Genomic DNA, 21,342 nt, shown 5'->3' with positions numbered 1-21,342 from the left:
TAGGATGTTGTTCCAGAACTGTGAAGGATTTTTAGATGTCGTTTGGCAAACTCTAATCTGGCCTTCCTGTTTTTGAGGCTCACCAATGGTTTACATCTTGTGGTGAACCCTCTGTATTCACTCTGGTGAAGTCTTCTCTTGATTGTTGACTTTGACACACATACACCTACCTCCTGGAGAGTGTTCTTGATCTGGCCAACTGTTGTGAAGGGTGTTTTCTTCACCAGGGAAAGAATTCTTCGGTCATCCACCACAGTTGTTTTCCGTGGTCTCCGATTCTTTTGGTGTTTCTGAACTCACCGGTGCGTTCCTTCTTTTTAAGAATGTTCCAAACAGTTGTTTTGGCCACGCCTAATGTTTTTGCTATCTCTCTGATGGGTTTGTTTTGTTTTTCAGCCTAATGATGGCTTCACTGATAGTGACAGCTCTTTGGATCTCATCTTGAGAGTTGACAGCAACAGATTCCAAATGCAAATAGCACACTTGAAATGAACTCTGGACCTTTTATCTGCTCATTGTAATTGGGATAATGAGGGAATAACACACACCTGGCCATGGAACAGCTGAGAAGCCAATTGTCCCATTACTTTTGGCCCCCTAACAAGTGGGAGGCACATATGCAAACTGTTGTAATTCCTACACCGTTCACCTGATTTGGATGTAAATACCCTCAAATTAAAGCCGACAGTCTGCAGTTAAAGCACATCTTGTTCGTTTCATTTCAAATCCATTGTGGTGGTGTATAGAGCCAAAAATGTTAGAATTGTGTCAATGTCCCAATATTTATGGACCTGACTGTAGGTGGATGCAGTTTCGATCCAATGCTGCATCTGTCCCCTGCCAGTTCTAAGGGTGAGAACTGAGTGATCAGACACAATTGATCACTCAGTTCTCCTCACCGGTTTCAGCAGAGGGGTGGGACTGTCAGTCACCGTTGTGTGCTCTGCACCCCCAGCACTCACTGGAGCGCTGGTCTGTGAAAGGGGCTGGAGCAGCTGGATCAGGCTCTCAGAGGTTCGCTGAGAAGCTTAGCCAGGTGCCGGTCTAGGCTCCTGGGTGGATCCCAACCATATAGTTGGGATCTTTCCCCAGCCTGGACCGCCCGAGTGACATGAGCCGACCGTGGACGTTAGCCCGCTGTTGGCTGAAAACAGGTCACATGAGTGGCTGTACTTCTCCTTTAATGACACCTCAATTGCAGCAAGCAGGACATGAGGTTTTATGTGCGGCAAAATGCATGAAGCTCAAAAAAGGTGTATGAGCGCATCGCATGTAGGGCAGCCCACTGAAATGAATGCATGAAGTGAGAAGTAATTGAAGCACAATGGGCAATCAGCACTTTATTTCCAAGGAGAGTGTTGTTTCAGATCAATCAGAATCACGCTGCAGAAAGAAGAGGGAGAAGAGCGAGGATTTCAAATCCCTAGAGCGCTACACAGGCTATGTGAACAATAACAGCTCATCCCCCATGGAGGCAAGTACAGTAGTGACTGGAGGAGGGGAGGGTGTTAGGTTACCTCTTCATTTTTTGTGAAAAGGTGAACTTACACGTTAAACTTTTTTTTCTTTTCCTTTGTTTGTTAAAGCGGAGCTCCACCCAAAAGGGGAAGTTCCGCTTTAAACCTTGGTCCCCTGCTCCCCATTAAGGATTGGCACCTTTGGGGAGCTGGTACCCAAATTTGACAGGTACCCGCTCCCACTTCTGCTGCGATCACCTAAGTGATCGGAAATGGAAGTTGTCCTCCTACCCTCCCTCCCCGTAGTCTTCTGGGAGACATGACAGGTCCCAGAAGACTGTGCAGCCATTAAAGCGCAACGCTTCTCGCGCATGCGCAGTGGGCACCCGGCTGTGAAGCAGCAAGCTGTCACAGCCGGGTGCCCACACTGAAGATGCCGGCACCAGGGAGAGAAGACAGCCGGTGAAACCAGCCGTGGTGAGGACACTGCTGGACCGAGGGACAGGTAAGTGTTTCTATTTTAAAAGTCAGCAGCTACAGTTTTTGTTGCTGCTGACTTTTATTTTTTTTTTCCAGCTGGAACTCCGCTTTAAATCTTGTAGCTGTACAGTCTCCTTTTATTATGTAAGGTGCTGCGCAGATTGTTGGCACTATATAAATCCTGTATAATAATAATAGCAGAGATGGTAAAATTGCTCTTGTCTATAAGATACGGTGTACAGATGCGGGTAATGAACTGGTTAAGAAGTAGTCGCCAATGGCAGATCCCCTATGTGTGTCCTGGCAGGATCCCTGTGACATGACAGCATGCTCTGTCTGGACACAATGACTGCAGAGAATCAATGAGCAGAGCAGACTGTCAGCTGGAGCCAGTAGAGGTCTGGGACAGATAAACCAATGAGAAGAGCTTTTCCTGCACCAGTGACAGTCAGGGTTGCATTCTCCATCTACGCCCCCCTCCAGGGCCCAGCCTGTGGAAATGCTTCTGTCATCGCTGTTTGCAAAACAAACTGCATCTCCCAGCAGCAGAAAGGCCAGCTTCCGTAAATAAAGGCTGCCCAGCCTTCCATAAGCTGCACCCTAACGGCTGTGACTTGCAGGATCTCCTCCTCTCCCTGTGTGCCTGTATTATTACCAATCATCACTCATCAATACTGAGCCGGAGAGATCAGAATACGCAGCAAGTGCCCAGGGACATGACCACCCTGCTACGCTCATAGTGCTGTCTTGGCCTGGCCGGTCACTGGGATCAGACTCCTGCCATTCATACATTCCGTGAGTAACGTCTCCTCTCATTCATGTCATGGATTGCGTCGCTGTGTGTACTAGGAAGGTCTGGCCGTGCAGTTTTTGGTGGATTCTGGAGAGTTGCCGCACCTGGCAGTCTTGGTGGGACCTCTGTGCGGAGTTCCCGGGTCCACGCACCTGCTGTGACCATTAAAAGGGGCTCCTGACTGGCCGGGGAGGACCCCCCCAGTTGGACAATCCAAGACGTTTAAGCAGCCAGAACCTGACTCCACCTAGAACGGAAATATTGGGTGGTCTGACTCTTTAACCCCTGCTTCACATATATGCGGCCGTGTGGGCCGTATTTTGTGCGGGCACGAGAGCCCTTTCATTTAAATGGACTCCCATGCCCCGGGCCACGCAGGGAAGAATTCCATGCTGTTCTTTGGAACCTCGGTTCCCAGTATGGTTGCGATTTCCAATGCGGGCGGAGTGCCATTACAATTAATGGCACCCAAGTGCGGTTCCTCTGTGTGGGTGGTGCGGCTGCACGGATTTTTGTGTGGATCCGCAGCGGCACCACCTGCACAGATGTGATCCTAGCCTAAAAGCAAACATTCTTTGATCAAATCTCAGCCGATCTATAGAGAACATTTTGATTATCTGTGCTTGCGTGGGTTTCCTCCGGGTGCTCCGGTTTCCTCCCACACTCCAAAGACATGCTGGTAGGTGAATTGGCTCCTGTCTAAATTGGCCCTAGTATGTGTATGTATGAATGTGAGTTAGGGACCTTAGATTGGACGCCCCTTGAGGGTCTGATGTAAATGTTCAATATATATATATGTGTAAAGCGCCGTGTAAATTGACGGCGCTATATAAGTACCTGAAATAAATAAATAAATTATGTTTGCTCCAAGCCCAAATCCAGACAAAAAATTAAGTCTTCCGCATGCAGTGCGGTACATCGCCTGTGATTCGCACAGGAACCGCACCACATTCCTGTGCAAATCACATGCAATTTGTGCGGTGCGATTGGAGTCATACATTTTGTGTGGCTCTAATCGCACTGCACCTGCACCAAAAATGTGCAGGACCCTTTTTTGGGTCCGCACTATAATCGGATCACATGGGTATTCACACCTATACGATCCGATTCTGCACATCGCACCGCCTTTTGCGGACTGGTTTCGGGGTGTTGTTAACTTAACATACATACCCGCAGTGGTTCGCATGAACGGGGTGCGATTCTGATGCTGTGCGGAATTCACACAGAAAATTGCAAATCCGCACCACATCACTGTGAACCCGGGCTTAAAGCAGAGTTCTATGAATGACATTTATCCTGGGTTCACATGTGCGGTGCATCGCATGTGATTCGCACAGGAACTGCACCGCATTCCTGTGCAAATCACATGCAATTTGTGTGCAATGCGATTGGTGCCATACATTTTGTATGGCTCTAATCGAACTGCACCCACACCATAAAGGTGCAGGACCCTTTTTTGGGTCCGCACTAGAATCGGATCGCATGGGTATTCTGCACATCGTACCGCGTTTTGTGGACCGATTTTGGGTTGTTGTTAACTTTACATACACACCTGCAGCGGTTTGCATGAACAGGGTGCGATTCTGATGCGGTGGGGAATTCGCACAGAAAACACTGCGAATTCTGCACTGCATCAGTGTGAACCCAGGCTTAAAGCAGAGTTCCAGTGAACATGTAAAAAAAAAAAAAGTTAGCTACAAAAACTGGAGCTGCTGACTTAAACAACAGCCACTCACCTGTCCGATCCCACGGTGTCCTCCCTGCAGCCCTTTTTACTGCCCGTTCTGTGTCCCTGGTGCTGGCATCTTCAGTGTCCACTGCACATGCGCATCCGGGTGCCCACTGCGCATGCACGAGTAGTGCTGCGCTTTTAATGGTCCCATAGACTTCTGGCACCTGTCGTGTCCCAGGAGACTATGGGGAGGGAGGGAGGACAAGTTCTGTCTCCATTCACCTAGGTGATTGCACCGGAAGTGGAAGCAAGTACCTATCAAATTTGGGTACCCACTCCCCAAATGTGCCAATCAGGGGCAGACTGACCATTTGGAAACTTGGGCACTGCCCGAGGGCCCGGGGTCAGTAGGGGGCCCCATGAGATGCCCTTGGTACCTTTTTTTCATAGGCTTTTTTGAGTTTGGGCAAGGACACAGGGGCCCCATGATCCTCTATTGCCGGGGGACCCCATGAGTTGTCAGTCCGCCCCTGGTGCCAATCCCTAACGGGGAACAGGGGACCAGTCCTTAAAGCGGAACGTCCCCTTTTGGGTGGAGCTACACTTTAAAGGATAAGTTGATCTTTTTGGAAACCATAAATACACGTATTTTTGCAGGGGAATAAAATGCGCATTTATGGTATTTTTCCCTAAGGAAGGTGTTGCACCTGTGATGAGTGGACTAGGGGTCCTGTAGACAAGGTCTGCAGCTTTCAGCGTGTACCCCCGACAAGGGCTGTCTGTTTACACACTACAGGATGTGTGAACAAAGTACAAGGCCGATCATCAGCGACCTCACCATCCAGCCACTACTACAAGCCATCAGCTGCAAAGGCTGACCATAGCTGTAGGTTGTGCGTTTACAGGAAACTGTCAATGAATGACATGGCCGTGTGGGCAGAGCCCTGCATGCCCTGCCTTGGGGAGCCGCCATTTCTAACTGCTTGGGTATTGATCCTGACTCCGCCTCCATGTGTTCTCCTGACTCTGGAGTCTATGAGAGAGTAGTATCCCCTCCACCATTAGGAGGCGCCCTCACGGTGCAGGCAGTCCAGGAAGTGAGCAGGAGAGAGCAGGGCTGTGTTCTCAGGTACATCAAATGGGCATTTCAATAGTTTTCTTTTCTGGTTCAATGTGGAGCTAAAACAACTAATTGACTATAATAGATAATGAAAATAATTGTCAAGTAGTTTTATAATCGATTGGTTGGTCAGCAGATTAGTTGGCCTGCACACAGAATGCATTGTTTGTTTACATATCTGAAAATACAGTGCAGCACTCCGTACATGTCACTATACACAGTGCGGCACGCATACAGCTCGGTACATATCACTATACACAGTGCGGCACACATACAGCTCGGTGCACCCTCCGTACATGTCAGTATACACAGTGCGGCACGCATACAGCTCGGTACATGTCACTATACACAGTGCGGCACGCATACAGCTCGGTACACCCTCCGTACATGTCACTATACACAGTGCGGCACGCATACAGCTCGGTACACCCTCCACACGTGTCAGTATACACAGTGCGGCACGCATACAGCTCGGTACACCCTCCGTACATGTCACTATACACAGTGCGGCACGCATACAGCTCGGTACATGTCACTATACACAGTGCGGCACGCATACAGCTCGGTACACCCTCCGTACATGTCACTATACACAGTGCGGCACGCATACAGCTCGGTACACCCTCCACACGTGTCAGTATACACAGTGCGGCACGCATACAGCTCGGTACACCCTCCACACGTGTCACTATACACAGTGCGGCACGCATACAGCTCAGTACACCCTCCGTACGTGTCACTATACACAGTGCGGCACGCATACAGCTTGGTACACCCTCCATACATGTCACTATACACAGTGCGGCACACATACAGCTCGGTACATGTCACTATACACAGTGCGGCACGCATACAGCTCGGTACACCCTCCGTACATGTCACTATACACAGTGCGGCACGCATACAGCTCGGTACACCCTCCGTACATGTCACTATACACAGTGCGGCACGCATACAGCTCGGTACACCCTCCGTACATGTCACTATACACAGTGCGGCACGCATACAGCTCGGTACACCCTCCGTACATGTCACTATACACAGTGCGGCACGCATACAGCTCGGTACACCCTCCGTACATGTCACTATACACAGTGCGGCACGCATACAGCTCGGTACACCCTCCGTACATGTCACTATACACAGTGCGGCACGCATACAGCTCGGTACACCCTCCGTACATGTCACTATACACAGTGCGGCACGCATACAGCTCGGTACACCCTCCACACATGTCAGTATACACAGTGCGGCACGCATACAGCTCGGTACACCCTCCGTACATGTCACTATACACAGTGCGGCACGCATACAGCTCGGTACACCCTCCACACATGTCAGTATACACAGTGCGGCACGGATACAGCTCGGTACACCCTCCGTACATGTCAGTATACACAGTGCGGCACGCATACAGCTCGGTACACCCTCCCTACATGTCACTATACACAGTGCGGCACGCATACAGCTCGGTGCACCCTCCGTACATGTCAGTATACACAGTGCGGCACGCATACAGCTCGGTACACCCTCCGTACATGTCAGTATACACAGTGCGGCACGCATACAGCTCGGTACACCCTCCCTACATGTCACTATACACAGTGCGGCACGCATACAGCTCGGTGCACCCTCCGTACATGTCAGTATACACAGTGCGGCACGCATACAGCTCAGTACACCCTCCGTACGTGTCACTATACACAGTGCGGCACGCATACAGCTCAGTACACCCTCCGTACGTGTCACTATACACAGTGCGGCACGCATACAGCTCGGTACACCCTCCATACATGTCACTATACACAGTGCGGCACACATACAGCTCAGTACATGTCACTATACACAGTGCGGCACGCATACAGCTCGGTACACCCTCCGTACATGTCACTATACACAGTGCGGCACGCATACAGCTCGGTACACCCTCCGTACATGTCACTATACACAGTGCGGCACGCATACAGCTCGGTACACCCTCCGTACATGTCAGTATACACAGTGCGGCACGCATACAGCTCGGTACACCCTCCGTACGTGTCACTATACACAGTGCGGCACGCATACAGCTCAGTACACCCTCCGTACGTGTCACTATACACAGTGCGGCACGCATACAGCTCGGTACACCCTCCATACATGTCACTATACACAGTGCGGCACACATACAGCTCAGTACATGTCACTATACACAGTGCGGCACGCATACAGCTCGGTACACCCTCCGTACATGTCACTATACACAGTGCGGCACGCATACAGCTCGGTACACCCTCCGTACATGTCACTATACACAGTGCGGCACGCATACAGCTCGGTACACCCTCCGTACATGTCAGTATACACAGTGCGGCACGCATACAGCTCGGTACACCCTCCACACATGTCAGTATACACAGTGCGGCACGGATACAGCTCGGTACACCCTCCACACATGTCACTATACACAGTGCGGCACGCATACAGCTCGGTACACCCTCCATACATGTCAGTAAGTGCCTGAGAACTTGTGAAAGCGAATGTGTAAGGAGCAATGCCTCATGGGACATGTAGTCCTGAGCAAGAAAGTGATTCAAAAGGTAGAAGTTATTTTACCTTGTTAGAGGGGCACTCTGTACTATGTGGGTTGTTGGAGGGGCGCTCTATACTATACTTTGCGGGTTGTTAGAGGGGCGCTCTGTACTATACTTTGCGGGTTGTTAGAGGGGCGCTCTGTACTATGCGGGTTGTTAGGGGGGCGCTCTGTACTATACTTTGCGGGTTGCTAGAGGGGAGCTCTGTACTATACTTTGCGGGTTGCTAGAGGGGCGCTCTGTACTATACTTTGTGGGTTGTTGTAGGGGTGCTCTGTACTATACTTTGCGGGTTGCTAGAGGGGAGCTCTGTACTATACTTTGTGGGTTGTTGTAGGGGCGCTCTGTACTATACTTTGCGGGTTGTTAGAGGGGCGCTCTATACTATACTTTGCTGGTTGTTAGAGGGGCGCTCTGTACTATACTTTGCTGGTTGTTAGAGGGGCGCTCTGTACTATACTTTGCGGGTTGTCGGAGGGGCACTCTAAAGGCAGGAGGAGCCAGAAGAGGAGAATCGAGGCTGCTCTGTGCAAAATAATTACAGAGCAGGTAAGTATGACGTTTGTTATTTTTAAAAATTCCATCGTTTGCATTCACTTTAATGCGTTAGTCTGCTATCCGTTCTGCTTTTAAGGCCCCCCAGGTGGGTTATGTCATAATGTACTCGTATGCACAGCATATTAGCACAATATGGCATATTTACCTGTCAAACTGAGCCCTTCAGTGCTGCAGTGTACTCAATCCGGCAGGTCATGGGCACTTCCATCTTCGTCTGGTCTTCCTTCCGGGTTTCATGCCTGCAGCTGCTTGATTGACCGGTCCTCTGTTTTGTTATTCCCAAGCATGTGCATGGGAGTCACATCGCAGCGGCACAGATCGGGGCCATAAATGTTCACTGAGCATGCGCATGCGCGACTCGATGGACATGATAGCTGACAGGCAGAAGGAAGAGATAGGGTCTCTTCTGTAATAAATATCCTGCCTGCAATTTGAGACAAAAGAAAGTTTACTACCACTTTAAGGGCTCTTAAGAGCTCAGGGAAGATTAGCATCTGAACCCAGAGAGGTAATGGAGGTAATATAAGGCATTGCAATTACATTTAAAGGATAAGTTCACCTTTCATTACATGTTGCACCCATATTCAGACCCCAGCTCCCCGTCATGACAGCTAGCGGGGATCTCCTCCTCCTTGCTAGCTGGCACAAATTTTATAAACACCCACACGTCCGCATCATTCATTCACAGTGTTCTGTGAATGAATGAACTACAAGTCCCGACAGCCTTTGCAGCTGTCAGCTTGTAGTTCTCAATGAACTACCATGGTGCTGTGGAGCATCGTGGTAGTTCATTGATTTGTCCTGTCAGTATATCTGCTTGTCTGTACATGCTGTACAGGCAAGTGGATATACTGGAAACCAAAAAACAAAACTAAACTAAACAAACTCACACGGAGGGGGGGGGTCAAGAGGAGGAGCTTCTGTCTATTCTCTGCATTCCACAGAATAGATGGCAGCTCCTCCTCTTTTCATGGTGTGAGTTTGTTTAGTTTAGGCTCCATGTACACTGCAGCTGATAAACTCACATTTAGGAGCTTTTCTGCATTTTTTTCAGCAGCCCCTGAACTCTCCCTAATGTTTTCCTATGTGTCCGTGTACACATCACCGTTTTCAGTAATTTACAGGCAGTTGAGTTTACAGTCGTTTTTGTGAACGCACCAAACTTGCGTTTAGGAGTAGATTTTATCAGCGTTTCAAACGCCAAACATGTGTAAACGTGGCTAACCGCGTTTCTAAGCGTTTTGAAATTTTTTTTAACTCTTCTATTTCCAGATGCTGTCCAGAGCCTTTTTTCATCATGCAAAGCGTTTTCTCAGTACTCAAATGGACCCGGTACACCATACTTTCAGGTTTTGCATGAAAGAAAATGTTAGACACTGCTGCAATAATTTCTGCACAGAAATGAACACCACAAAAAAAAAAGAAAAAAGACAGCTAATCTCAACAAATACTGCTCTCTCTGCTTCTGCTCTCTCTATTTCTCTCAAAATGTCTGAAAGTTAATTATTTACTGTTTTTGAGTGCATTCTGGGCAATTTGGAAGGTCTCCTGAGGTTATCTTTAAAAAACGCTTCTAAATGCAAACATGCATAAACGCAGTATGCAAACGCGGCTAAACAGATGTTTTTTAACCTACGTTTTCCAGCGGTCAGTTTCCATCGTTCAGACGTGTCCCGTGTACATGGAGCCTTAGTTTTGTTTTTTGGTTTCTAGTTAACACCCAACTTCTATCTAATGGCGCTATTAGGCTACGTTCACACTAGCGTTGTGTGCAGGTGGCAGAGAGGAGTTTGGGAAGGGTTTTTACTGCTTCCCAAACGCCTCTGCCAATTCTGCACATTACAGCACATGGTGCTGTTCTAACGGGAGTGTATGCGTCGCGTTGCGGCAAAACGGACGCCTCTGGTCGAGTCAGGAGGCGTTGAAGCCTCCTATTCTCGTCTATGGTGCCGCTCCGCAAACGCCCGGCTGGCGTTTGCGGTGCGGTTGCGGGGCGTTTGCGGAGCGGTAACACCACTCAAACTGTATTACAGGCGTTTGTGGGGCGTTATTAACGCTCGGCAAACACCTAGCAACTTCCGCTAAACCGCGCATGCGGCGTTTGCCGAGCGTTAAAAAACGCTCCGCAAACACCGGACCAACGCTTGCCAAACGCTATAGGGGCGTTTGGCAAGTGTTGGTAAAACAGCCAAGTGTGAACGAGCCCTTAGAGTACATTTTGATTAAGCAGATATACTGGACAGATCTGCAGGAGACCTGCATGGCATCAGCAATCTACTGATCAGAGGTGCAATTGTCTACTGGCTCCTGCAACAAAAAATAATAAATGCACATATTTTTTTTTACCTGAAAAAAAATGGGCATTTATTATTTTTTGTAAAAAGGTGCACTTAGCCTTTAAAGTAAACATTTACCAGTATTGTGTGTTTATATTTATATTTAAAAAAAAATCTATTCATGCAAAAAAGTCTCAGTCTTTAGTATTACTTTATTATAAAAGAATTATATTCACCCTTCATATAGATTCATGTCTGACTCCTAGTTAAAATACCCTGTATATCCTACTTCTGGGTATATTTATTTTATGTATATACAGTTGTGTTTAAAATAATAGCAGTGTGTTGACAAAAGTGAATAAAACTCAAAATCCTTCTAATAGCTTTTATTTCCATCCACACAAATGCATTGGGAACACTACACATTCTATTCCAAATCCAAACATGAAGAAAAATATATCAAATTTGTGTTGTTCCTCTAAAACAAATTAAGAAAAGTGATTATTAGACTGTTCAAAAAAATAGCAGTGTTTGTATTCTTTACAAACTCAAACATTCACTATATAAACTGAAAAATGTTTGAAGATTTTGCTTTGCTTTGAATCACTTAATTAATATTTTGTTGTATAATCACTGTTTCTGAGAACTGCTGTACATCTGAGTTGCATGGAGTCACCCAACTTCTGGTACCTGTGAACAGGTATTCCAGCCCAGGATGATTGAACTACATTCCACAGTTCTTCTCTATTTCTTGGTTTTGCCTCAGAAACTGCATTTTTGATGTCACCCCACAAGTTTTCTATTGGATTAAGATCCGGGGATTGGGCTGGCCACTCCATAACGTCAATCTTGTTGGTCTGGAACCAAGATGTTGCGCGTTTACTGGTGTGTTTGGGGTCGTTGTCTTGTTGGAACACCCATTTCAAGGGCATTTCCTCTTCAGCATAAGGCAGCATGACCTCTTCAAGTATTCTCATGTATTCAAACTGATCCATGATCCCTGGTATGCGATAAATAGGCCCAACACCGTAGTATGAGAAACATCCCCATATCATGATGCTTGCACCACCATGCTTCACTGTCTTCACAGTGTACTGTGGCTTGAATTCACTGTTTGGGGGTCGTCTGACAAACTGTCTCCGGCAGCTGGACCCAAAAAGAACAATCTTACTTTCATCAGTCCACAAAATGTTGCGCCATTTCTCTAGGCCAGTCAATGTGCTCTTTGGCAAATTGTAACCTCTTCAGCAAATGTCTTTTTTTCAACAGTGGGACTTTGCGGGGGCTTCTTGCAGATAGCTTGGCTTCACATAGGCGTCTTCTAATTGTAACAGTACTCACAGGTAACTTTACACCTTCTTTCATCTTCCTGGAGCTGATTGTTGGCTGAGTCCTTGCCATTTTGGCTATTCTTCTATCCATTCGAATGGTAGTTTTTCGCTTTCTTCCACGTCTTTTAGGTTTTGGTTGCCATTTTAAAGCATTTGCGATCATTTTAGCTGAGCAGCCTATCATTTTCTGCACTTCTTTATATGTTTTCCCCTCTCCAATCAACTTTTTAATCAAGGTACGCTGTTCTTCTGAACAATGTCTGGAACGACCCATTTTCCTTAGAATTTCAGAGAGAAATGCACTGTAACCAGCATGTACATTTGCTGCCTTCCTTCCTTAAATAAGGGCAATAATTGCCACCTGTTTTTCAAAGAATGAATGACCTCACTAATAGAACTCCACACTGCTATTATTTTGAACATGCCCCTTTCAATTAGTGATTCAATTACACAGAATCAGCACCATGCATGTCATGACTGTTGGGTCTGTTGGATTTCTATTACTCTACTACACCTGCTAGTAAATTATTTGCCATGTAGAAATATCATTTCTACCAAAAACAGTGATTGGTCAGGTTAGTGATGTCTGACTGCTATTATTTTTAACACAACTGTGTGTGTGTGTGTGTATATATATATGTATATGTGTGTGTGTGTGTGTGTGTATGTATGTGTGTATATATGTATGTGTGTGTGTGTGTGTATATATATATATATTTTACTTTCACTGTTTCACAGTATAAAGTAACCCCTTATAGTAGTGATTATCTGCTGTTTTTGTACTATAAAGGGCTCGTTTTTGTTTTTTTTTCAAACCTCATCATGACAGGTTATGCAAAAAGCATGCTGCTGCTACTAAATGTCTAAGGCCTCTTTCACACGGGCGTTCCGTTTTTTTCAAACAGTTCAGTCATGTTCTTTTCAAGCAAAAACTGGTCAGTTTACATCCGTTTTTTCTTTCCATCAATTTACATCCGTTTTGTTGTCCATTATGATTTTTTTAACGGAAGAAAAATAGGGTTGTCTTCCGTTTAAAAAAAAAAAACAAAAAACCCCAGATGTTAACAGATACGGACATTAACGGATGTAAACAGATGATCATCCTTTTACATCCGCTAGTCCATAGAAATACATTGGTGTCCGTTTTTCCTCCGTAAACGGACATGATAAACGGACGTACGGAACGCCCGTGTGAAGGGCCTTAGTGACAGCAGGCACAGGTTGTATCAAGCTACCTGCCTTTGACAAGGGAGTCTGTCTTGCATAATATTATATTACAGTCCTGTCTGAAAATCTGCAAAATAGTGTATTGGGTCTTTTTTTTTTTTTTTCTTTCTTTAAAGAACATTTTTTTTATCAGAGTCTGATGATATGTACCAGATTCAACCTGTAATAATATATACATCTCTTCTGTATGATATTCCCCCGAGTGGATTAGTTATTTTGTTCCTTATAACTGGTCATTTATGTTTACCACTCCATATAGATATTCAAGAATAATTAGACTTTTTTTTAAACTTTATATATTAACTAAATTATACACCAAACTTTTTTTTTTAGGTTTGTATCCAATCGAAACAACAATCTGCCAACTAATTGATTATGAAAATAATTGTTTGTTGCAACCCTAGTTCAATGCCAGTGGCTAGCTGGGTGAGGGAGGCTTCCAAATTTCCTGGAGTTGGGCTTTAAAGTGGAACTTCTGTCTGCCTCCCTTTGTGACTGTGCCCCCTGCACGTATGTGTGCCCATGTGCCTAATTGCTCTACTTGACCTTCGGGTCCTGACAGAGCCCATCAGCACATTTGTGGATACGCAGGTCATTTTCCACACATGCGCAAAGAGAAGGAAGGTTACACACTTCCCTTCTAGCAATCTTTGTACATGTGTGGGAAAACCTGGGTATCATCAGGCTCGTTCATTCAAACTGGTCACACTCCAGCTGTGAGTGGCACATGTGTTAACTTATGCAATCCGAATGATCAGGAAATTCCTCTTCGTCTATAAAGGTTTTAAAGTCTACCTTTTGCCAAAAAAATGTAAATGCAAATACTGTATAATTGATGAAAACAAAAATGTGCATTTATTTATTTAATTTAGGAAATGAGCTTGCAAAGCTTTTCAGCCATGATCAGTGGATGGCGGGTGCAATGCACAGGCCCCTGCAGACACTTCCTCCAGCTACCTGCTCATACCGAGGTGCAGAATTTCAGTTAGAGAGTAGAAATGAGCTCAGGTGTGTTCAGAAATGTGTCCGAACCTGCATGAGTTATCGGAAGCTGTCAATCATATGTGTCTGCGGCATTCCCCAACCCACAGTGTTACGGGTGCAAGGGGCATGTATACATGCAGCTGCGGGGCAGGGAATGCTTTAGGCAGCTCTAATTGGTTATCTGCAGTGACAACTTCCAGGCTCGTGGGTTTGGACCAGGGGCGGACTGACCATATGGAAACTTGGGCACTGCCCGAGGGCCCGGAGTCAGTAGGGGGCCCCATGAGATGCCCCTGGTACCTTTTTCATAGGCTTTTTTGAGTTTGGGCAAGGACACAGGGGCCCCATGATCCCCTATTGCCTAGGGGCCCCATGAGTTGTCAGTCCGCCCCTGGTTTGGACTCATGGTTGGACAGGCTTGAGCTCATCTTTGTTCACACTAGCTTTGTTAGCAGGCGTTAGACAGGCATTTGGGAAGCATTTTTAACGCTCCTCAAATGCCTATGAAAATTCTACACATGACAGTGCTGTTCACACTGAAGTGTTAGCATCACATCATGGCAAAATTGACACCTCATGTTGAGTCAGGAGAAGTTGAAGCCTCCTATTCAAGTCTATGGTCTATGGTCCTTAAATGCCTGGCAGGCGGTTGCGAGGTGTTTGTGGAGCGTTAATACCATTAAACTTCATTATTGACGTTTGTGGTGCGGTTTTAACACTTGCAACCGCCTATCAAACACCTCAAAAACGCACACGCATAGGGCATTTGGGAGGCTTTTGGTAAGCTTTTGAGGAGCGTTAAATACGCTTCCCAAATGCCTGTCTAACGCCTGTCATATGCTATAGGGGCGTTTGGCAAGAGTTAGAAATTAGTCAAGTGTGAACGAGCCCTAAGAGAGCTGGCGGAAGGGTCAATGGAATCCAACTGCGGTGATCGCCATACATGCTTCATGAAGTGCTTCAAGTCCATCTGCTGTGGAGCAGATGGAACTTGTGGTGTGATAACGAACTGGGACTTGTAGTTTAATTATTCACAGATCTCTGTGAACAAAAGGTATGACTATGTGGGCAGAGTCACACACAGCTGCGCCGATTTTAAAATGAAGGCTGGCCATAGCTTATGCAGTTTTGATGATTCTCCATTAACACAGTCAGTGTTGATGGGGGGGCATCCCTCCTGATTTATCGACTTCAGTACAACCAGCCTGCCCATAGATGGATTGAAATTCGTCCGATTTCTGCTGAACCGGCTACATTTTAATCCATCTATGGGAGGCTTTATAGTTGCTGCCAGGGAGTAGAACATCCGCACACACCCTGTTGGGGTTTTTTGGCAGTGAGAGAGTCCACTAGGCACCGTGTTACATGCTACACCTTAAATATAAAATGTACCATGGTCATGAAGGTGGAGTAAGCCTTTAAAGCATAACTCCAAGTTTACTTTAACCTTAAAGTGTTACTAAACCCACAACAGTAAAATCAGTCTGTATATGCAGTAAGCATGCTTGTTCTACTCAGTGTGGAACTTAAGGGGTTAATCCTCTGCATTGTGTAAAAAGTCTGTTTGATCCTGACATCTCTGCTCCTCTTCTTGTTCAAATGTCCACGCTGATAAAACAGACTGAACCTGTAGCCCTTCTGCACACGCTCAGTTTAGTGTATATTGCTAGAGAGGTGCTTTTTTTTTTTTTTTTTTTTTTTTTTTTCCTTGAGAGAGTGGATGTGATCAGTACAGGGTCAACACTGTCCAGGCAGAGGTCAGGGGTTTTGCATCCTTCTAGTGCAGAAAGAAAACTCCTCCTACAAGCTTTAACCAGTGCTCTGCTGAAGTCACAAGACTGCTCTAACTGCTGATGAGAAAAGATATTTAGCACTTTATATTTATTAAAATATTTGCCTTTCCATGTTGTGTGCACTGTGGGGAGACCAGATAGTGTGAATGTGGGGTCCTGGGTTTAGTGACACTTTAAATAGTTTGCTTGGGCCAAGCTGGCCCATAGGAACGATTTCCTTTACGATTTGCTGCAGCCTGTGCCAGTGCTGTATAAAGTGTACGTAGCAACAGCTATGTACAGCATACAGTGCAGTGTTCAGGCAGCACTACAGACACTTCTTGTCTCCTGCTGGAATAAAGTTCCCCCCAGCCATTCACAAGAAGCCTGGCATTTTTATCAATCAATATGAGGCTTCCTTGGATTGGCAGAGGTAGGGAGGCGGGTGAATGACTTGATCATCTCCATCTCAGCCAGTCAGAGGAAGCCTTGTATTTATTATGAAAAAAGCAAGGCTTCCTGTGAATAGTTGATAAGCGCTCAGTCCAGTTTAATTTTGTTCTGACAGCAGATGGGAAGTTCCTGTACCGCTGCCAGAACACAGTGCTGTATACTTTATACCGATCAGCCATAACATTATAACCACTGATAGGTAAATTGAATAACATTGATTATCTTGTTACAATGGCACCTGAAAGTGGGTGAAGTATATTAGGCAGAAAGTAAACATGAAAAAATGGGCAAGCCTAAGGATTTGAATGACTTTGACAAGGGCCAAATTGTAATGGCTAGATATTTGGGTCAAAGCAACTCCAAAACTTCATCTTTTGTGGAATGTTTCCTGGTTTGCAGTGGTCAGCAGTTGCCAAAAGTGGTAGGAAGGAAGCAATACCGGAAAACTGGTTACAGGGTTATGGGTGGCCAAAAGAAAAGCTACTGTAGGCCAAATTGCTGAGAAAGTTCATGTCGGTTTTGATACACAGGTGCACATACTGTAGTTCATTGCAGTTTGTTGTTTATGGGGCTGCATAGCCACAGACCAGTCAGGGTGCCCATGCTGACCCCTGTCCACAGACAAAAGTGCCTACAATGATTATGTGAGCATCAGAACTGGACCACAGGAGAAAAAAAAGAAGGCAGCCTGGTCTTATGTATTCAAGAATGGTTTGAGGAACACAACTTGTTTGAGGTGTTGACTTGGCCTCCAAAGTTTGCAGATCTCAATTTGATCGAGTATATGTGAGAACTGCTACAAAAGCAAGTCTGACTGATGGAGGCCCCACCTTAATGGATCTGCAACTGACAGCATGGTGCCAGATACTACAGCATACCTTCAGAGGTCTAGTGGAATCCATGCATCGACAGGTTAGGATGGGTGGTCATAATGTTATGAGTGATCGGTGTATGTAACTGATGCCACACAATTTTTTTTTTTTTTTTCGTTTTGAATAGAGGAGGTAAGGATTAGAACCTTTGTCAGTTTTTTTTTCTGTGTCCCTGCTGGATCTCTGTTCCTGAGAAAGAATATAAAAGGCAGTCCAACATGTTAGACTTTAGAAGCAGGAGGTGTTGGAAATCTTTCAGAGATGGCACCTGTAAGACCCCTTTAACATGATTGGGTCCACCTGTAAAACTAGACAGGTGGACCTGATCGGACCCTTGTGTCCAGTTACAGACCTCCAATCTGATCCGCTAAAATGAAAAAGAAGGGGATCCATTCCCCTCCTTCTGGGCAGTCAGGTGCAAATGGACAGCTGGACCGTTTATACCCAATCGCCCATAGAGCAGAGCGGTCTGTGTCTGCTCTGTATAAGAGGAGCAGACATGGACCTGTCATCCGCTCTGCTTAGCGGGGGATCAGCAGACAGATCCCCTGCCAAGCAATCGGATTTCACCCTGTGTGAAAGGGGACTAATAATGGGATTTCCCTTCACTTTATAGAGATCTCCTCTTAATTCCTTGTTCACCTCTGTGAGAGAAAATGATGGGAAATCTCCCTACTGAGACAAGAACAGCAAAAACAAATCACTGATGGGTTTTACCCCTCTATTCCTGATCCAAAACGAAAAATAAATGTATGGGTTTACTTTAGAGTGACCAGATTTTCCAAATAAAATGTGGGGACACCCTAATGACCATGTCCACTTTTTAATAGGGTGGGATAGGAGAAGAGAGTAGGGGTGAGGCTACTAGGGGTGCTGAATGGTGTATATGGACAATTTGTGCTAACAGTGGGAGGAGCTTAAACAGATGTGGCTAAATCAAACTTGACCCTACTTTTCTGAGGGTCAAGAGTGCATAATGTACAGAGTGCAAAGGTCAAGAATAACTAATCCACACAGCGTAGAGGTCAAAAATAAGTAAAGCACGGAGTGTCTCCTATGAAACAATTGCCCTCCTCTCAATACAACCCCCCACCTCCATGACAAGACTATCTCCAGTGAAAAACCCTCCTTCCCTACTTGGATAGCACTTACCAGAGTTTAGCATTGCATCCGCAGGTGAGTTCCCCAGGTCCCAACACCGTGATTGTCCACATTTTTCTTCTATATGTCACTTATGCTGAAATTATTATAATACATGGATAACATATAGGTGGTCAGGGCTCCCGGGTATGACCAGAGGTGTGTGACTGACGCAGGGAAACGCAGACTTCAGATATGTTATAAACAATGTAATTTATTAACACTAACCATACAAACATAAACGCAGTGCAATACTAAAACATAACACAGTGCAAACAAACCAACCAACCACCCACAGATAACAGTACATACAATGCAAGCGTCGTCAGGCAGGCCGGGTCAATATCAGTCGGGCAGGTAGGTACAGGGGGAGCAAGCGGAGAATGGTCGGGGTCACAGGCCAGGTTCAGCAGGTAGCGGGCAGCGTGGTACAGAGGGTCAGGCAGAGGAGAATGGTCAGACAAGCCAGGGATCAGAGCAGGGTCAGCAGAGAATCAGACAGGAACAGAGAGCAGGAACAGGATACAGGGCCCAAGAGAAACACAACACCAAGGCAGAGTCTGCAGGTCTGAATGTCCCTTAAATACACCAGTATAATTAGTTCCAGGTGTTTGACTGGCTGCAAGGTTGAGTCTCTGATTGCTGGGAGCACCCGCTGGCCAGCCCTGGTACTGCAGCTCATAAGGCAGCTGAGTCCCACTATTGCTGGCCAGTCCATTCCTGACATAGGTTTTCATGACAATACATGAGCAAAAAACAATAGTGACAATACACAGTCCTACAGGGATGACTGGGGGTTGTGATGATGCGCTAGGGGCTCCTGGGGACCCACCATAGACTTATCAGGTGTAGGGAAGGGATTGAGTGCAGGGGTCAGTATAAGTAACACAGAGTTTAGAGTTCAGTAGTATGTAATGCACAATGCAGGGGTCAGCAGTAACTAATCCAGAGATCAGAAGCCATTAGGGAGTTTTGCAGATTGCAGGGCAGTAGTAAGTATTGCAGGGAGCAGGGGTCAGTAGTAAGTATTGGCAGGGAGCAGGGGTCAGTAGTAAGTAATGCAGGGAGCAGGGGTCAGTAGTAAGTATTACAGGGAGCAGGGGTCAGTAGTAAGTATTGCAGGGAGCAGGGATCAGTAGTAAGTAATGCAGGGGTCAGTAGTAAGTAATGCAGAGCGTTAATTCACAGTCAAGTTAAAGGTATCCACACTTGTGTTCCTATAAGTGCTTATAGTATCTTTCACTCAACGAAGTGTGCCAGAGGTTGTTCTTGGCTTGAATATTTTGCATGATATGACTTTTTTAGAAACTCATTCTGCCTATTTTTCATAATGTCTGTTGAGCAATTATGTATGTGCGTTCTACACTGTATAAATACTTTTTTTACAGAACAGTCTAGCAGGCATTCTTCCCTGGAGAATGTCCATGCATGTGTATGTGTTAATAAGTAACTTTGTTATCCACCGAAAGACAAGTGGTCTTGACTTGGTTCCACATCAGTAGTAAGTAATGCAGAGCTCAGGGGTCAAGAATAAGTAATGCAGAGCTCAGGGGTCAAGAATAGGTAATGCAGAGCTCAGGGGTCAAGAATAAGTAATGCAGAGTTTAGGGGTCAAGAGTAAGTAATGCAGAGCTCCGGGGTCAAGAGTAAGTAATGCAGAGTTCAGAGGTCAGTAGTAAGTAATGCAGAGTTCAGAGGTCAATAGTAAGTAATGTAGAGCTCCGGGGTCAAGAGTAAGTAATGTAGAGCTCCGGGGTCAAGAGTAAGTAATGCAGAGTTCAGAGGTCAGTAGTAAGTAATGCAGAGTTCAGAGGTCAATAGTAAGTAATGTAGAGCTCCGGAGTCAATAGTAAGTAATGTAGAGCTCCGGGGTCAAGAGTAAGTGATGTAGAGCTCCGGGGTCAAGAGTAAGTAATGCAGAGTTCAGAGGTCAGTAGTAAGTAATGCAGAGGTCAGTAGAAAGTAATGCAGAGCTCAGAGGTCAGTAGTAAGTAATGCAGAGCTCAGGGGTCTGTAGTAAGTAATGCAGAGCTCAGGGGTCAAGAGTAAGTAATGCAGAGCTCAGGGATCAGGAGTAAGTACTGCAGAGTGCAGGGGTCCGTGGTAAGCAAGAGAACGTGCAGAGCTCAGGAGTAAGTAACAGAGTGCAGGGGGCAGTAATAATAGCAGAATTCTTTTATCTGCACATGACTGGATAATTCAAATTAATATTCACATAATATATTGTGTGAACATTCTCAACTCCTTTATTTAATAAGCCTCACTGTATCAATGCTGAATTAAATGTACCTTGAGCTGTTTTCAGTTCATGCACCATATACATTAATACATAAGGATCATCTTAAAGGAAACGTGTGCTCAGAGGAGTATGAAGTCTGTGACTGCTAACTGCCCTTTGGGGGAAAACAAAAAAGTCTTAAGATCTGCAAAGCTTAAAATGAGTTACTATAAACAGCATTAAGTGTGGATTTTTGTTGCATCTCAATGGACCCCCCTGAAGTCTGGGGTCTTGGGTGATCACCGATTCTGCCATTTTTATCATCCATCATTGCACTGTATACTAATAAACTACAAATCATATAAAATAGCACTAAAAGTTCCTTTTTAAAATGAACCCTTGTAGTTTGCCTTTTG

At 45.8% G+C, this 21,342-nt stretch overlaps 1 protein-coding gene across 2 annotated transcripts in view; it reads left to right on the top strand.

Moving 5' to 3' along the window:
* The first annotated feature begins 2,419 nt into the window (after positions 1-2,419).
* Positions 2,420-21,342, top strand: part of TCP11L1 (t-complex 11 like 1) — a 60,474-nt gene continuing 41,551 nt past the window's right edge. The window contains exon 1 of one of the 2 annotated variants that reach the window (XM_089675881.1): positions 2,420-2,732. The gene's annotated coding sequence lies outside the window, so the exon portion shown is untranslated. Of the gene's footprint in view, positions 2,733-9,967; positions 9,986-21,342 lie in introns of those variants that run through there. The other variant, XM_089675880.1, reaches the window with a different exon arrangement.

The sequence above is a fragment of the Staurois parvus genome, unplaced genomic scaffold, assembly GCF_062004578.1.
Source record: "Staurois parvus isolate SC_StPar_1 unplaced genomic scaffold, SC_StPar_1.0 ptg000159l, whole genome shotgun sequence".
Taxonomy (NCBI): domain Eukaryota; kingdom Metazoa; phylum Chordata; class Amphibia; order Anura; family Ranidae; genus Staurois; species Staurois parvus.
Note: the sequence above shows the minus strand (reverse complement) of the source record. Positions and strands in the feature narration are given on the sequence as shown.